The following is a 16,362-nucleotide window of genomic DNA, read 5'->3' on the forward strand; positions in this document are numbered from 1 at the left end:
GCTTTGGATAAGCTTTTTAAAACACACATGCTTTGGATCCATTTCCAGGGTCACAGGTTCAGCCCCAAATCACAAAAATCTGAAATCGCAAGTTACAAAGTGTAGAACAGTGAACGTTTTCTTTAACATAAAAGCATGCACACAATTTATTAGCAGTTACCAAAGCTCCACAACATGTGATATCAGACAGTTTTCACAGAATGCCAGAGTTTGTGCTGGCAAGCATACCAACAGCAAAGACTGTACCCAAAGAAACAAACAAAAAGGTAGACCTCCTGACTCTGTGAGGATTAAACATTTTCTTTTTACTGCAAATTATATTTGACTTTTTTTTTTAAGCAGCTTCCTTTTAAGTCACTAAGAGCAGCCATATTGGAAAGAGTTAACAGTCACATTATACACAGGCTCCAAATGGTGCACAATTTGTGAAAAAGCATTTGGGAACCATGGAAGATCACCAGAAAGGAAAGTTCTGCAAATGTGTAATAGTTTATGAGCAACCAAAAGCCTTACTATTTACCAAGAATACAGCAGAAATACTGCTCAAAGTCCAAAGAGCAACTCTTGAAAACAGGTCACAAATGTACTTAGCCCTATAAAAAAAAAAAAGCTATCTCCTACAACTTGTCTGTTCAACTGTATTGCTATGTACTGAAGTAAAGCAGTATGACAACTAAAGAACAGGCACTTCTGAAAGCCCACTGGATGAAAAAATTGGTCTGACGCACCATGACGCTTATGTTCTTACTATAGCCTCAATAAAGCTATTTGCCCACCTTGCTCACCCTTCTTACAAATGTTCAACACACCTACTTTAAGTCCCCCAACCCATCCCCACCAATTGATACTGTTGGCAACCAAGTGTATGTCCAGATTAGTTTTAAATAGGTCTATGGAAGATATTTGTTATATCCAAATGATAGATTACGTGCATGTTAAAAAAAAAAAAAAAAAAAAAAAAAAAAGTTGGCCCTTGATCGGCTTCATCTAGCTTAGGAGTGCTAGGCATAACCTTTTTACATACTTATACAATGTTATTATACTTTTGAAATGTGCCTTTTCTAAAGAAAACATTCTAAATGAACAGCAGGCTCCATTTTCTGCACTACCCTCTCCCTCTTTATGCAAATGTAATTCCCTTGAAATAGGTGGGTGGAATCCTCAAGAGAAGCAGTAGCTCTCTGACCAGCTGCCTAGGTGACAGATAAAGGCAGACACATCATCTCTTCTGAGCTTCCTCTTGTACACAGCATCAAGAACACACTATAGCCTCTAGCGTGGAAATATTATGCAACACACCAGCGAGTCACTGCAAGAGGGCCATGATTTTCTATTTCATTTAAAATTTGCCAAACAATGTTAAGTTTATGCTAAGCAATCAAGTTATCTTTCATTTGCAGAAGACCCAAGCCAGATAGAAATATTCCACCACATTTAAAAATAAGATACATGACTAATGGCAGGCAAACTATCTGTCATGGGTAATTTTGAAATGCCACCATTATACTAGCTCTAAGTAATTTTTTTTTTTTTTAAATTTAGATTTATATTCCGCTTTTCGCACTTTTTTCAGCGCTTCAAAGTGGATTACATTCAGGCACTGAATTCAGTACCAATCATAGAATACAGAAAAGGGGGATCAGATTAAAAACTGTAGGGAACAAACATCTATTTTAAAATTGGAGAAATTACTTACCTGATAATTTCGTTTTCCTTAGTGTAGACAGATGGACTCAGGACCAATGGGTATTGTGCTCTCCTGATAGATGGTCAGATTTCAAAGCTGCCGTCACCCTACATATACCCGTGCAGCAAGCCTAGCTCTTCAGTATTCTCTTCGAAAAGCCAGTGTGGATATATGTTGCTTAATACTGGATTACATTTGGATTAACCTTGAACTCGTTCAACTGATTATATATAACTTTTTTTTTTTTTTTTAAACTGGAGACTGCCAGTGCACGCAAATAATAAACGCAGACACCAGGCAACTGAGGGTGTCTTGAACTAGGGGTAGGCCGTGGCTTACCTGTATTTGCTTAGTCTCGAGATTTGTTATCTGAGGTTCTTGATTTCTGGAGTAGCCGTGGGTGGGATGCTGATTCCATCTGTCTATACCAGTGATGGCCAACCTTTTGAGCTCAGTGTGTCAAAATTCATAAAAAAAACGAGCATAACTCGGGTGGTGTGTCACTTCTAGAAAAATCCATAATTGTGATATTTGTAGCTCTAATTAATAACAAAGTTATAATTTTAATACATGTACTGTATTTATTAATAAAGCAAAAACAAATAATTATTTACCTTACCTGCTTAGTGACTTTTTTGTTGCTGAATTTCATTGGCTAAATCTTCAATTAAAACACTCTCTCCCCCTCCACCCCCCTCCCCCCCACACACACACACACAAAGTCTTACTCCCCTGGATTTTCTCATACACACGCTCTCACACTCACTGGCTCCCTCACATACACACAAACAACACACCCAGACAGGCTCCCAGTCACTCTCTCTCACACACACACTGAACCCCAAGCAGGCTCTCATTCATTTTCACACCACTCCCGCTCCATCCTCCAGGCAGGCACCAATTCATTCTCACACATACACCCCCAGGCAGAGACCCATTCATACACATGCACACACTAAAGGCAGACCCCCCTCTCTTTTGCCAGCAACCTCAGAACCTCTCTCATTCCTCTGCTGCCACTGTCACTGCTGCCACATGGCTATTGGGGAGGTGCCGATTGCTGCTACTGACACTGAAGCCCATTCTGCTGCCTCCTCTGTGCAGGCCCCGTGGGCTTCCACTTTCTCCATGCTGATCTCATACATTGAGAGATACGCATAGAGAAATTGCTATTCTTGCACATTCCCAAAGATTACATGTGCCAATCACTAAAAGTAATTTTTATTTTTACCTTTGCTGTCTGATCTTAGTTTTCTAATTGGTTGGTCACGGGCTTTTTTTTCCCACCTTCCCTTTCTTATTTTTTTGCCAATTCCTTTTATATTGTCTTTTTTTCTGTTTCTTTTCTCTCCATCTTCTTCCCTCAAACACAGTCAGGTTCTCAGTCTCACATGCATTTCTCTCTCTCACACACACACACACACACTGTCTCATGCTCTCTCTCATACAACCATTCATACACAGTCTCTCACTGGCACATGCTGTCCGACACACACACAGGCTCTCAATTCACTCTCACATGCTGTCTTGCTCAAGCACATTATTTGTTGATTTTTATATACCGACATTCCTCGGATCATCATGCTGGTTTACATTGTAACAAAATAACGAGAGAAATACAATAAACAGGGAAGGGAAGGGGGGAGCAGTAATGAAGGAGGAGAGAGGACAGCAGTAGGAAGGATAGGGAAAGAGAAATTTGATAATTTATTTTCTTCAAATGTTCCTAACAATAGACAATATGTTCAGGTGGGCTGGTAGGTACCAGACCAGTGATGGCAGTGACAGGGAGCGGTAGGGCGGGGGAAAGTTATAACAGAGTTTAGGCATCATTGCTTAGGGGGGGGGGGGGGGAGAAACACTATTTTGGAGTCTTTGCTTGGGGTGAAGAAAGGGGGAGAAAAGGAGAGGCAGAGAGGAGGAGGAGGGGGGAAGGGTGTGCTGCGGGGTTAAAGTGCAAGCTAAGTTTGGTCAACGTCTGGGTATGCTAATGTAAAGAGCCAGGTTTTGAGCCCTTTTTTAAATTTAGACAGGTTAGGTTCTAGACGGAGGGCCGTGGGCAGGGTGTTCCTTAGGGAAGGGCCGGCAATAGAGAAAGCCCTTTCTCTGGTTGAGGTGTGGTGTGCAGTTTTTAGGGAAGGGGGTGTATGAGGTACCAGCAAGATTGGATCTGGAGGGGCGGGTAGATGATCAGAAAAGAGGTGCATTCTTGAGCCAAGGGTGATTTTGATTGTAAAATACAAAACACTCACCATCCTCCACAATAAATTGTGGAGGATGGTGAGTGTTTTGTATTTTATGCATGAGGTTATGGGTAACCAGTCTTTTAGGATAGGGGTAATGTGATCCGATTTACGTGCGTTTGTTAGGATTCTGGCCATTGCATTCTGTAAAAGTTGGAGGGGTTTGATAGTGGAGAGAGGGAGGCCCAGCAATAAAGAATTGCAATAGTCCAGTTTAGTTAAAATAGTTGCCTGTAGGACTGTGCGGAGGTCTTGGGTATATAGCAGGGGTTTAAGTTTCTTTAGGATGTGTAATTTGAAGAAGCCTGTTTTTGTGGATGTGAGATTTGAAATTTAAATGTTGGTCAAGATAGACACCCTTGCTGTAGTTACACGATGTTAGGTTCCATGTTAGGAGCTACCACCCAGGAAAAAGATCTAGGCATCATAGTGGATAATACTTTAAAATCATCGGCTCAGTGTGCTGCAGCAGTCAAAAAAGCAAATAGAATGTTAGGAATTATTAGGAAGGGAATGGTTAATAGAACGGAAAATGTCATAATGCCTCTGTATCGCTCCATGGTGAGACCGCACCTTGAATACTGTGTACAATTCTGGTCGCCGCATCTCAAAAAAGATATAGTTGCGATGGAGAAGGAACAGAGAAGGGCAACCAAAATGATAAAGGGGATGGAACAGCTCCCCTATGAGGAAAGGCTGAAGAGGGTAGGGCTGTTCAGCTTGGAGAAGAGACGGCTGAGGGGGGATATGATAGAGGTCTTTAAGATCATGAGAGGTCTTGAACGAGTAGATGTGACTCGGTTATTTACACTTTCGAATAATAGAAGGACTAGGGGGCATTCCATGAAGTTAGCAAGTAACACATTTAAGACTAATGGGAGAAAATTCTTTCACTCAGCGCACAATTAAACTCTGGAATTTGTTGCCAGAGAATGTGGTTAATGCAGTTAGTGTAGCTGGGTTCAAAAAAGGTTTGGATAAGTTCTTGGAGGAGAAGTCTCTTGGATAAGTTGGATAAGTTCTTGGAGGAGAAGTTCTTGGATAAGTTGGATAAGTTCTTGGAGGAGAAGTCTCTTCCAACAAGCTTACCCAGACACTTAATCTTACCGCGACTGACAGACTTCCTAATTACCAGGCATCCCTTAACTATGGACACTGTATCAAGTACTTCTTTTAAGAATCTGAATCTGGACAATTATCTTTGAGCTCAAAAATTCACTTTATTTCTTATATATATTTGGCATTGCTTATATTTATATTTATTGCTACTTTAAATAGTTATACTTCTTATATATAATATTATATTTCTTTATTTATTACCAGTTAAAATATTATTACTTTAATTAGCACTATGTTAAATTGTCAACCAGTTATACTGTTCCATATGTTATACGGTTCCATGTAAAGCTCCGCTCTCTGTTGAGCAGTTCTTCGTTTTATGTAAACCGGAGTGATTTGTAGCCCCTACAAGAACTTCGGTATATAAAAATTAAAAATAAATAAATAAATAAATAATGGCTATTAATCAATTATACTTAGGGAATAGCCACTGCTATTAATTGCATCAGTAGCATGGGTGCTTCTTAGTGTTTGGGTAATTGCCAGGTTCTTGTGGCCTGGTTTTTGGCCTCTGTTTGAAACAGGATGCTGGGCTTGATGGACCCTTGGTCTGTCCCAGCATGGCAATTTCTTATGTTCTTATCTCTCACACTGCAGGTGAATGTATCAGGTGGAGGGTTGGTGTTGCTTAAGGCAGGGAGCGAGCGAGCTGGGGGATTGGAGATTATGAGGAGCTCCGTTTTTGTTACATTTAAAGCGAGATGTAGGGACCCATACATTCAAACTCTTCCGCATGCTGCTAGAAGTCGGATCCTTAGCGAATATGTATAGCTCCAGACTAATTATGCTCTGGAGGGCTCCTTCCTGACTTGTGTGGATAAAGTTTGATTTTTTTTTTACACTTGGGATTGGAATACACGGATGTTTTGTTCTTGTTAGTGGGGTGGGAGGTTGGGATGATGTGATTATAGATTTTTGTTTCGCACTGGTTGACTTGGGCGGAATGGATAATTAATCAGTTCTGGATGTTTATACCAAGTTTATTCTTGAAAACCAACAAAAAAAAAAAAACCACAAATTATTTCAAAAGAAGGGTAAGGAGGGTTGGGGGGGGGGGGAATAATGGGGAATCACTCTTAAAAATAAAAAGACATAACATGTGGGCTTTACAATGGTTTATCATCATTTGTTTGTTCCAAGGTTATATGGTTGAAGGTTATTCACACGGTCTGAAATGTAGACCTAATTACATAGTCATCTTATACATGGATATACTATATTCTATGTTTAGCTTCTGAAGAAATGATTATTATGCTCATACCATTGTTGAATGTTTACATTTTCTGTATATGATGGTGTCTCAATAAAAAATTAAAAAAAAAAAAAGCGAGATGTAGGTTTGAGAGGAGGGTATTAATTGAGTTAAGGCAGGAATCCCAAAACTGTAATGTTTTGGGGAGGGATTCTTGAAGCGGGATGAGGATTTGAATGTCAGCATACATGAAGAACTTTAGGCCAAAATCAGAGAGGAGATAGCAGAGGGGGAGGAGATAGATATTAAAGAGCATGGAAGAGAGGGAGGAGCCCTGCGGGACACCCTGAGAGAGGAGAATGTGGGATGATTTGCAATTGGCTATTTTTATGGTGTAATTTCTGTTGTCGAGATAAGAAGAGAACCACTGCAGCGCAGAACCTGACACACCGATTTCTGCTAGGCGGGTGAGGAGAATGGTATGATTGACGGTGTCAAAGGCAGCAGATATATCAAGTAGGGCCAGAAAGTATGATTGACCATGGTCCAATCCCTTGAGTATAGTGTCAGAAAGGGTAAGAAGGCGGCTTTCAGTGTTACGGGCTTTACGAAAGCCAAATTGAGCCGGGTGAAGGGTGTTGTGCTCTTCAAGGAATTCGGTAAGCTGGGTATTGACTATTTTCTCCATTATTTTTGCTATGAAAGGCAAGTTAGAAATAGGGCGATAGTTAGCTGGGATACTGGGATCGAGGTTAGGTTTTTTTTAGGAGGGGTTTGACTACTGCATGTTTAAGGGGGTCGGGTACTTTGCCATGTGAGAGGGAGCAGTTTATTATGTCAGCTAGTAGTTTTGAAATGGTGGCGGGGATGGAAAGAAGAGACTTAGTGGGGATTATATCAGATGAATGTGTGGCGGGTTTAGCCTTTTGGAGGATTCATTCAATCTGTTTAGGAGAGGTGAGTTCAAGGGACTCAAGGTTAGCGCTTGAGTTTTTGGGGAGGGGGTTAACTGGGGAGGGCTTACCAGGGAAACATTGGAGGACATTAGTGATTTAGTTTCTAAAAAAACATGGCAAGTTCCTCGCATTTAGTTTCTGGCATTTTCTTCAGTGGAGGGAGGGGGGATGGGGTGGTTAGTTCAGAGACATAAGAGAAGAGAGCATTGGAATTGAATTGGTAGTCATGTATTTTGGCAGAATGGTAGTCTCGTTTTGTTTTTAGGGTGGATTGTCTGTATGAGTGAAGAGAAGATTTGTAGGCAGCTGCATGAGCTGGGGATGGGATTTTGCGCCAGGCTCTTTCTTTATTTCTCAATTCATTTTTTAGTTTTTTTAATTCAGTAGTGTACCAAGATTTTTTTACTGACTTGTTGTGGGAAATTCTCTTTTTTACTAAAGGGCAGACTTCATCGGCTATGGTGGCGGTGAGATTGTTCCATGATGATGGTGAAGTATCAGGGTTGGTAATGTCAGTACTCTGATTTTTCTTCAAATGCTGTAATGAGAGTTTCAGCAGAGCAGGGTTTACGGTAGGAGATAGTGCTGTAGGAGAGGGTAGGTTGAGGGGTGGGGGTGTTTATGGTGAGGAGAGCATTTATAAGGGAGTGGTCGGACCATGGGACCGGGACTGTAGAGAGGGTATGGTGAGATTGAATGTTAGCATTAACGAATATCAGATCAAGAGTATGACCTGCTTTGTGTGTGGGGGTTGTGATCAGTTATCTGAAGCCTATAGCTTGAAGGGTGTTTAGGAAAAGTTCACAGGATGGGGAGAGAAGGAGGGCATCTACATGGAGGTTGAAGTCTCCTAGAATTATGGCAGGGGTGTCAATAGTGATGTTGTCTGATAAAAATTCGATATGGGGTGGGGGGACAGATCCTGATCAAGCTGCCCTGGGGGGGGCAGCTATGAGGCAAACTTGAAGCTCTTTGGCTTTGAAGAAGCCAATTTCGAGTTTATGGGGGGCAGTGATTTTTTGTAGTTTAAGATTGAGATTTCTTTTTGCAGTGAGGATGAGGCCTCCGCCTCTTTTTTTTGGGTCTCGGGATTGAGAAAATGTTGTAGGACTGGGTAGGTAGCTGATTGATGAAGACTTGGTCAGTGTCCTTGAGCCAGGACTCAGTGATGGCACATATGTCTGGGTTAGTGTCGGTAAGCAGGTCAAATAGAATCGGAGCTTTTTTTGAAATCGATTGGGCATTAAAGAGAAGTATTGCTATGGTAAAGAGGCCTAAGAATTGTGCAAAAGGAGATACCATGATGGGTATGAGGTGTTTGCTGTGAATTGGGGAGCGGGGATATGGGGGAGGTAAGGGTTTGTGGGAGGAGTGATGTATGCGTGGGATAGAGAGGGTACATGTACTATAGTGGAATTGGCGAGGGATGAGAAGAGATAGAGGTTAACAGCAATTGTCACTACAATGCTGGTGCCAGATAGGCAGAGCTAATTATTAGGTTAAATATAAGTGAAAGGACTGCAACTAAATACTCATAACAAGGATAACCAAACTAGATGTCAGCGTAGTAATAAATACCGGTGATTAATGCAGCAATGGGTACAGTGGAGAGTTCGTTCAGAAAGTGGTGATAATTGTATGTTACTTGTTGGAAGAGAGAAACAGTTCCTGTAGTGGGCAGAGGTAGATAGAGGATTCCGATGAGTCGTTGCAGGAGGTGCGCAGCAAAAGGTCAAAGTCCTGGAGTCAATAGTCTGTGGTGCAAGAAAGTCTGGAGGCTTCTGTTGCGAGGGTTGCACAAAGGGACGCACCAAGGGGCAAGCTCCATGGTCGCGCTCCTTAGGCGCGCAACGCCTGTGTGAGAGGAGAGAAGTACAAAGCAGAATCTTTTAGCTTCTGTGACGTGTTTCGGCTGGGGGAGGGGCAAGCAACCATGAGGTGGAGGGGAGGAGAGGGTCCGATCGGAGGGCTGAGCACAGGGGAAATCTCAATCTAGGCCCTGGATCCTGGCTTGGAGAGCAGTTGAAACAAGCAGAAAATGAAGGTACCTGACATGCTGTCTCTGCAAACATTCAGGTCCTCACTCACACACACCCTCTACAGACCCTCAGCCTCTCTCTCACCTCTGGGCCTCCTCTTCACGGGTCGCCGCAGGATGGGCTTTGCAGCGGCCCTGCTACCGGGCCTCTTCCTCTTCTCAGGCCGCTGCGACTTGGGATTCACAGCGGCCCGTAAGTACAAGCACTGCTTCTCTTCTGCACGCGCTGATGCTTCTCCTCCTTCCTGCCCACGCGGCTCCGGCAACGTTTACATAGATAGCAGGATGAATTAGCCATGCTCACCCACCTTCCTTCAGGCAGGAAGGAGGAGGAGCAACAGCGCGTTTAAATACGATCTTTTTCTTCAGGCCGTGGTGACGTGAGCCTCACCACAGCCCTGCCTATCTGCCTGTCGCTGCGCCGCATGAACCTCCCTGCGCCTGGGGGCATTAGGGGGCTGGAGGGATACTAAAAAAATTTTAAAGGGTTGGCGCAGCCGATAAAAAAAATAATAATTTCCCGATAGTCCACGAAACGCTGCGCGTGTCAGCAAAACGTCTCGGCGTGTCACCTCTGACACACGTGTCATAGGTTAGCCATCACTGGTCTACACCAAGGAAAAAGAAATTATCAGGTAAGTAATTTCTCCATTTCCTAGCGTGTAGCCAGATGGACTCAGGACCAATGGGATGTACAAAAGCTACTCCCCTACAGGGTGGGAGGCTGCCCCTGACCCACTTAGTACTGTATTGAAAGTGCTGGCCGTTGACTTGGATGGACAGGTATTGCCAGGAGGAAGGATGCATTGGAATATGAGTGTAAGCATCCTTGAGAACTATGGAGCACATCCAAGCGTTGGGTTGGATCAGGGGCAAAATGGATTTTTAGAGACCATCTTGAATTTTTCCTTGAGTATGTATTTGGTGTGGTCCCTGAGATCCAAGATGGGACGGAGATTTCCCGACTTCTTGGGTATGAGGAAGTAGGGGGAGTAGAAGCCCATATTCTGGTTGGGAGAAGGAATGCATCGAATGGCTTGTTGTTGTAGTAAAGACGCTATCTCCTGTTCCAGCAAAGTGATGTTGGATCTGGGTCCTCCGGATGTTAGGTGAGGGAGGGGCGGCAGGGAAGGGAATGGAATTCGGTATCCATGTCTAACAATGTTTAGAACCCAATGATCCGTTGTGATGTCTTCCCATTGTTGGTTGTGCGACGTTATGCCCCCTCGCCAATATGTGTTATGATGGTGGCATGGTGATCCTTAAAAAGACTGATTCGGTTTATTAGAAGTCGTCGGTTGTTGAGTCTGGGGGCATTTGTGTTCGTGGACATCCCCTGCGGTCTGATTAGTTTGGTTTTTGGGCGAGGTGGAGGTTGGTATGGTGTAGGGCGATACGTCACAAAAGGCCGATAATGCACGTCTTTGGAAGGTTGTCTCCTGGGTGGGACATAATATCTGCGGGATGAAGGATAAGAGTGAGGTTTGGTAAGCGACTGTACCGCCACCAATTGCTCCTTATTTAACACTTTTCTATACCGACCTTCATGGTTGAAGACCATATCAGATCGGTTTACATCGAATAGGGGAGTTGTAATTAAAACCATAAGTAGAACAAGAAGAATAAAGTTACATATAACAAGGATAGTAAACTTGGAAGCTTGAACTGCTAGAAAGAATAGGCCTAAGGAACGTAGTGTTTAAATAGTATAAACAGTAAGAATCATCGGTTCTTAGTCAGAACTTGAAGGTAGTATGGAGGTCCATTGTTCATGAAGGATATGTGGTCTAATGTGTATCCTTGAGTTGAGCAACTGTTTCCTAGAATCTAGTTCCAAACAAATTGTCCCCCTCTGCAGGGCACGTTGGCTAATTTTTCATGGACATCGTCCCTGATAGAACTTGCTCGAAGTCAAGCGATGCACTACAATTGTGGCCGCAGAAACACGGGAGGAGGTTTCAAATCCCTCAAACGGTTCGTAAGAGGTGTCGAATGGCTTCTTCAATTTCCCAGATCAAGTTGGTCTCCAGGGAGGCGAGATCGAAAGATGGTGTATTGTCCTTCATCCATTGTATCAACTGGTAGATATATTGTACAATATAAAATTGGTGGTGGTTTATTCGTGCTGCCAGCATAGTCGCTTGGAAGGCACGCTTCGCGAATTCATCCAAGGAAGGTAGGTCCCTACCCGGGGGTGCTGTGGAATGTAGCTTGGACTTTTGCGCCTTAGCCATCGCAGACTCCAACACGATAGAAGCATGAGGTAATTTGGGTGGAGTGTAGTAAAGTGATGGTTGCATTTTATACTTCACATCAGTTTTCCGGGAGACTGCCAGAAGCGTGTATGGGGTCTCCCAGGATTTTTCTAGGACTGTGTTAAGCACAGCGTGTGCCAGTAGGGAGGTCGGTTCCGCTGGTAGGTCGAAAATTTTTATTAAGTCAAGGGTTTCGGCCCTCGGGTCCAGTACTTTCTGAATGTTGAGATCAAGTGTTTTGCCTAGCTTCTCCAAAAATTTAGGATAAGTTAAGTCCTCCGGCGGTGAGTAAGGTTCTGCAGGTTCCTCCCCTGGTTTGGAAGGATACCCGGTGGAGGAGTCCGGGGAAGAAAGTGGAACCCCCGGAGAGACTGGTTGAGGTAGAGTATCTGGAGATCTCGGCAGTAACATGGGCAATGAGGATGGCACCAGAGGGGACGGAGATCTGGAATGTGTAGGGGAGACGTGCACTGATGGTTGTGGCGACGGCACCGCACTACTCGGGGAGGAGGCTGGTATCTGGAATGAAGGTTGCATAATTTCAAAAAAGCCGGATAAAGCTTGTGAGAGTGAAGAAAGCATCCCTTATCTGAGGAGACATGGGAGGACGAAGTGGTGGAGCAGGACGACCCGTCGGCACCACCGCTAGAAGGGTGTCCGAGTCTGGCGCAGGCTTGTGAAGGTGAGGCGTGTGATATAACTTGCGCTTTTTTTTTTTGACAGCGGTTCCTGTAGAGCAATCGCCCATGGTCCGGAGTCTGGATGCGGAGGACAAATCCAAAAACACTTGGGGCGAGGAAGTGGTCAGTAGAACCCCCTCTTCTTCAGATTTGGAAGAATGGTCTGGTGACTCTGGTTCCAGCACCAAAGGAGCATTTCCTCCCGATGTGAAGGGAGGTGATGTGTGTAGAGAGCTATGTGGCAATGGTTCCTTAGCCTCCTGTTTCTTCTTTTTTAGGGACTGCAAAGAAGATTGCATCGATGATTTGGACTTGTCCAGTCGAGGAGCCGACAAATGCGTCAACTGCATGTCACTGCGCGATGTAGACGCCATATGAGCCTGCGCATGGCTATGCGTCGGTGGCGGCTCTATAGGCGCCGACGGCATGCGTGCCGGCTGAGGCGTCTGCGCCATGGTCGATGCATGGCGCTGTGATCATGTGTCTGTCCCTTCTCTGTTCTCATAGACCCATTCGACGCTTCCTTGCATTGTCGTTTGGCACGGTTGGGGTCCTGGCGCCGGGGATCTCCGGCCTAGGTTTTCTTCGACTCTCCCCTCCCAGCCAGGAGGTAGTCTGTTCCACCGAAGACGCCTGACGCTTCGGCGGTGGTGGAAGGCCCCTGGGAAGAACAGGCCTCCGATGGAGGAGCATAGGAGTCCTTCCTCGCTCCTTTTAGCACTAACGTTTTTTCCCCCCTTCCGTCGGCACGCTCTCAGAGACATTTTCCCACACTGCAGGCAGGTTTCCATCGAATGGAAACCTGCCTGCAGACACAGATAACAACGGTCATGACCGTCTGTAATGGACATGACCTTTCCACATAAGCATGGTTTGAAACCAGAAGGTCTGGCCCCTTCTTTCCTTCCATGGTCTTTCATTAAAAAAAACAGAACAAAAACGTCAAATAAACTTTTTTCCTTTCAGAAGAAGTTGATGCTGAGGAGGTCTGAAGCTCCACGTGTGATCCCGCGTGCGGAAAAACAGACTGAGGAGAGTCGATTCGAGCATGGGAAACCACGCGCAGCCTCAGAGCAAAGCTCAGACATCACTTTAGAAGCTCCGCCTCCCGGGCCTGATAGACAGTTCCCATGACAGCATGGCTAATTCAGCCCTATCGACGGGAAAAACGCTGCGATCCTCTGCCCTTAGCGCTCCTCCCCCAGAAGAGCTATGTTCTTTTGTTCCTGTCTTCAGGTAGTCGGGGTACTGGAGATTCGCCCCATTTGTTGGCTAACTTCTCCAGTTTGCTTCCAAACAATAGAGATCTTTTAAAAGGCATTCTCGTGAGGTTCGCTTAGGGTGTCGCATCAGCCGACCAATTCCGGAGCCATAGTTGTCTTCTGGCCGCCACTGCCGCGGCGACACCCCTGGCTGAGGTGCGCACGAGATCTGAGGTAGCATCGGTGAGGAAGGAGACCGCAGCGCAGGCTCCATCATTTCTCCAGGCGTGGTTGCATCTCTGGAGAGGAGAAAACAGGAACATGCCACCCGTGCGCAGCAGGAAACAATCTGTAGAGTCACTATTGATACGTCAAAGGACTGCTTAAGGATGGCTTCCAGCCTTCTGTCCTGGGTGTCCTTCAGTGCCGCTCCTCCCTCCACAGAAATCGTAGTGTGCTTTGAGACTGCACAGATCATAGCGTCCACTTTAGAGAAGCCTAGGAGTTCCTTAGCCATGGGTTCCAGTGGGTATAAGGGTTCTAGGGCCCACTCCCCTTTGAAGCTGGCCTCTGGAGCATTCCATTCCAGGTCAATCAGTTCCTTGATGGGCTCCAACATAGGAAAGTAGTATGAGGCCTTACGGAGGTACACCAAAATGGGGGTTCTTCTTTGGTTCCGGTATAGGATCCGTGCCTGGAAGGCCCAGTGTCCTCAGAGTCTGGGACACGAGGGCTGGTAATTCATCCTTGAGGCAGAATTGGAGCATGGTTCGGTATGGCTCCATCCCTGGGGGAATTTCTCCTTCCAGGTTGTCAGTTTAGTCTTCTGAGGTGACTGGATCCCCATCAGGGAAGCACTTTGTTAGGAGAAGCATGTCTCCAGGAACTCGGGAGGTACCAGGAAGGGCTTGTGCCTGGACAAAGGTTTGCAGCCCTTTAAAAAATTACACCCAGGAGAAGGTTCCTGGGTCCATGTTGATCCCAGGAGGGGTTGTAGTGGAAGCCCCAGAGGTACTTTCCTTGGGGGCATAGAGCTGGAAATACATAGGTCCGGGGTGCCATCATCAGTGGTTCCGGATCCCTCTCCTGGCTGTAGGGGGTCGTTTTGGTTCCCCCTGAGCCTGTTCGCACTGTTGGTGTAAGAGGGATTCCAATTCAGGTTGTGCAGCTCTTAAGTGGCAGGCTGGGCAAAGGAAGGGTCCCTTGGCCTTCTAGGATGGCGGTGCCATTGTTTGTGCACGTGTAGACCTTCAAACTCGTCCTGCGCATCCGGCACATACCTCTATGCATGAAGTTATGCACACAGGCTACGGACTTTGTGTCCCCTAACTCCGATGTGCGTGCTGCTGTGCACGCAGCACAGTTGTGCGTGCAGCTAAGCGTGTGCCTATACGGGTGCGCTCAAGTTAAGCGCCACAGCCCTACGGCCTGCCCCGCGCATACCGTCGGTCGAGGGGGGGAAAATGGTGCAGATGACCCCCAATAACAAGATGGCGACACCCCCGGATGGTCTCCATATGTGTGGACCCTCGCACCGAATTGGGGCCTAGCCAAATGAGGGCTGCTCAATCCGATTTTAAACCTCGTCAGGAGGAAGATCAGTACGGTTATTCGAGCCTTTGAGACCGGAGACTTAAAAGTAAAGGTTTCTACCTTACCTGGTCTCTGCGCTTACCGGTCACGTGCCAGGCGGTCGCCAGCTGCGGGGGGGGGGGGGGGGGGGGGGGAAGAGGGGAATACCTTCATCGCCACGTCCAAATCTGCACCCGCTGCGTTTCAGCCACCCTGGGGGCAAAAATCCACTCCGGGAATCGGCTGGCGGACCAAGGCTCACCTCTGACATATCGAGAATCACCTCAGGAAAGTCTACTTAGTTTCACTGCAGGAGAAGCGGGCTCTTCTTATAAGCTAAATTTTCTCTCTTTCTTGTTGTAAATGTTACACTATTCTCTTTTGGATAGTGTCCGCATCTGCTATGGAGACGGAGAAATACTGAAGAGCTAGGTTTGCTGCACGGGTATGTAGGGTGACGTCAGCTTTGAAATCTGACTCAGTCTCACATCTATCAGGAGAGCACAATACCCATTGGTCCTGAGTCCATCTGGCTACACGCCAGGAAAGTAAGGATTATTTTAAGGTGAAGAAAAGCCTGAATTTCTTGATTTTGGAGGAAGGAGAAAAGGTAGTAATTTCTTTTCATGGAATTTTTAATATAAAAAAAAAAATAAATATATATATATATATATAATATAGAGATGTGAATCGTGTCCTCGATCGTCTTAACGATCGATTTCGGCTGGGAGGGGGAGGGAATCGTATCGTCGCCATTTGGGTGTTTAGAGTATCGTGAAAATCGTGAACCGGCACACCTAAACCCCCTAAAACCCACCCCGACCCTTTAAATTAAATCCCCCACCCTCCCGAACCCCCCCCCAAATGCCTTAAATTACCTGGGGGTCCAGCGGTGGTCCAGAACGGCCTCCTGCAATTGAATCGTGTTGTCTTCAGCCGGCGCCATTCTGTGCCGCCATTTTGCAAAATGGTGGCACAAAATGGCGGCGGCGCAGGCAGGAGATCGACTGCAGGAGGTCGTTCAGTCGAACCCCCGCTGAACGACCTCCTGCAGTCGATCTCCTGCCGGCGCCATTTTCCGTACGGAAAACGACTCGCGGCAGGAGATCGCTCCCGGACCCCCGCTGGACCCCCAGGGACTTTTGGCCAGCTTGGGGGGGCCTCCTGACCCCCACAAGACTTGCCAAAAGTCCAGCGGGGGTCCGGAACGACCTCCTGCAGTCGAATCGTGTTGGTCTATGGCCGCCGCCATTTTGCAAAATGGCGGCGCAGAATGGCGCCGGCTGAAGACAACACGATTCAATTGCAGGAGGCCGTTCCAGACCACCGCTGGACCCCCAGGTAATTTAAGGCATTTGGGGGGGGGTTCGGGAGGGTGGGGGATTTAATTTAAAGGGTCGGGGTGGGTTTTAGGGTGT

At 46.0% G+C, this 16,362-nt stretch overlaps 1 protein-coding gene across 1 annotated transcript in view; it reads right to left on the reverse strand.

Moving 5' to 3' along the window:
- Positions 1 to 16,362, reverse strand: part of LOC115098133 (AP-1 complex subunit mu-1-like) — a 237,217-nt gene that overhangs the window by 209,269 nt on the left and 11,586 nt on the right.

Source organism: Rhinatrema bivittatum, chromosome 8, assembly GCF_901001135.1.
Source record: "Rhinatrema bivittatum chromosome 8, aRhiBiv1.1, whole genome shotgun sequence".
NCBI lineage: Eukaryota > Metazoa > Chordata > Amphibia > Gymnophiona > Rhinatrematidae > Rhinatrema > Rhinatrema bivittatum.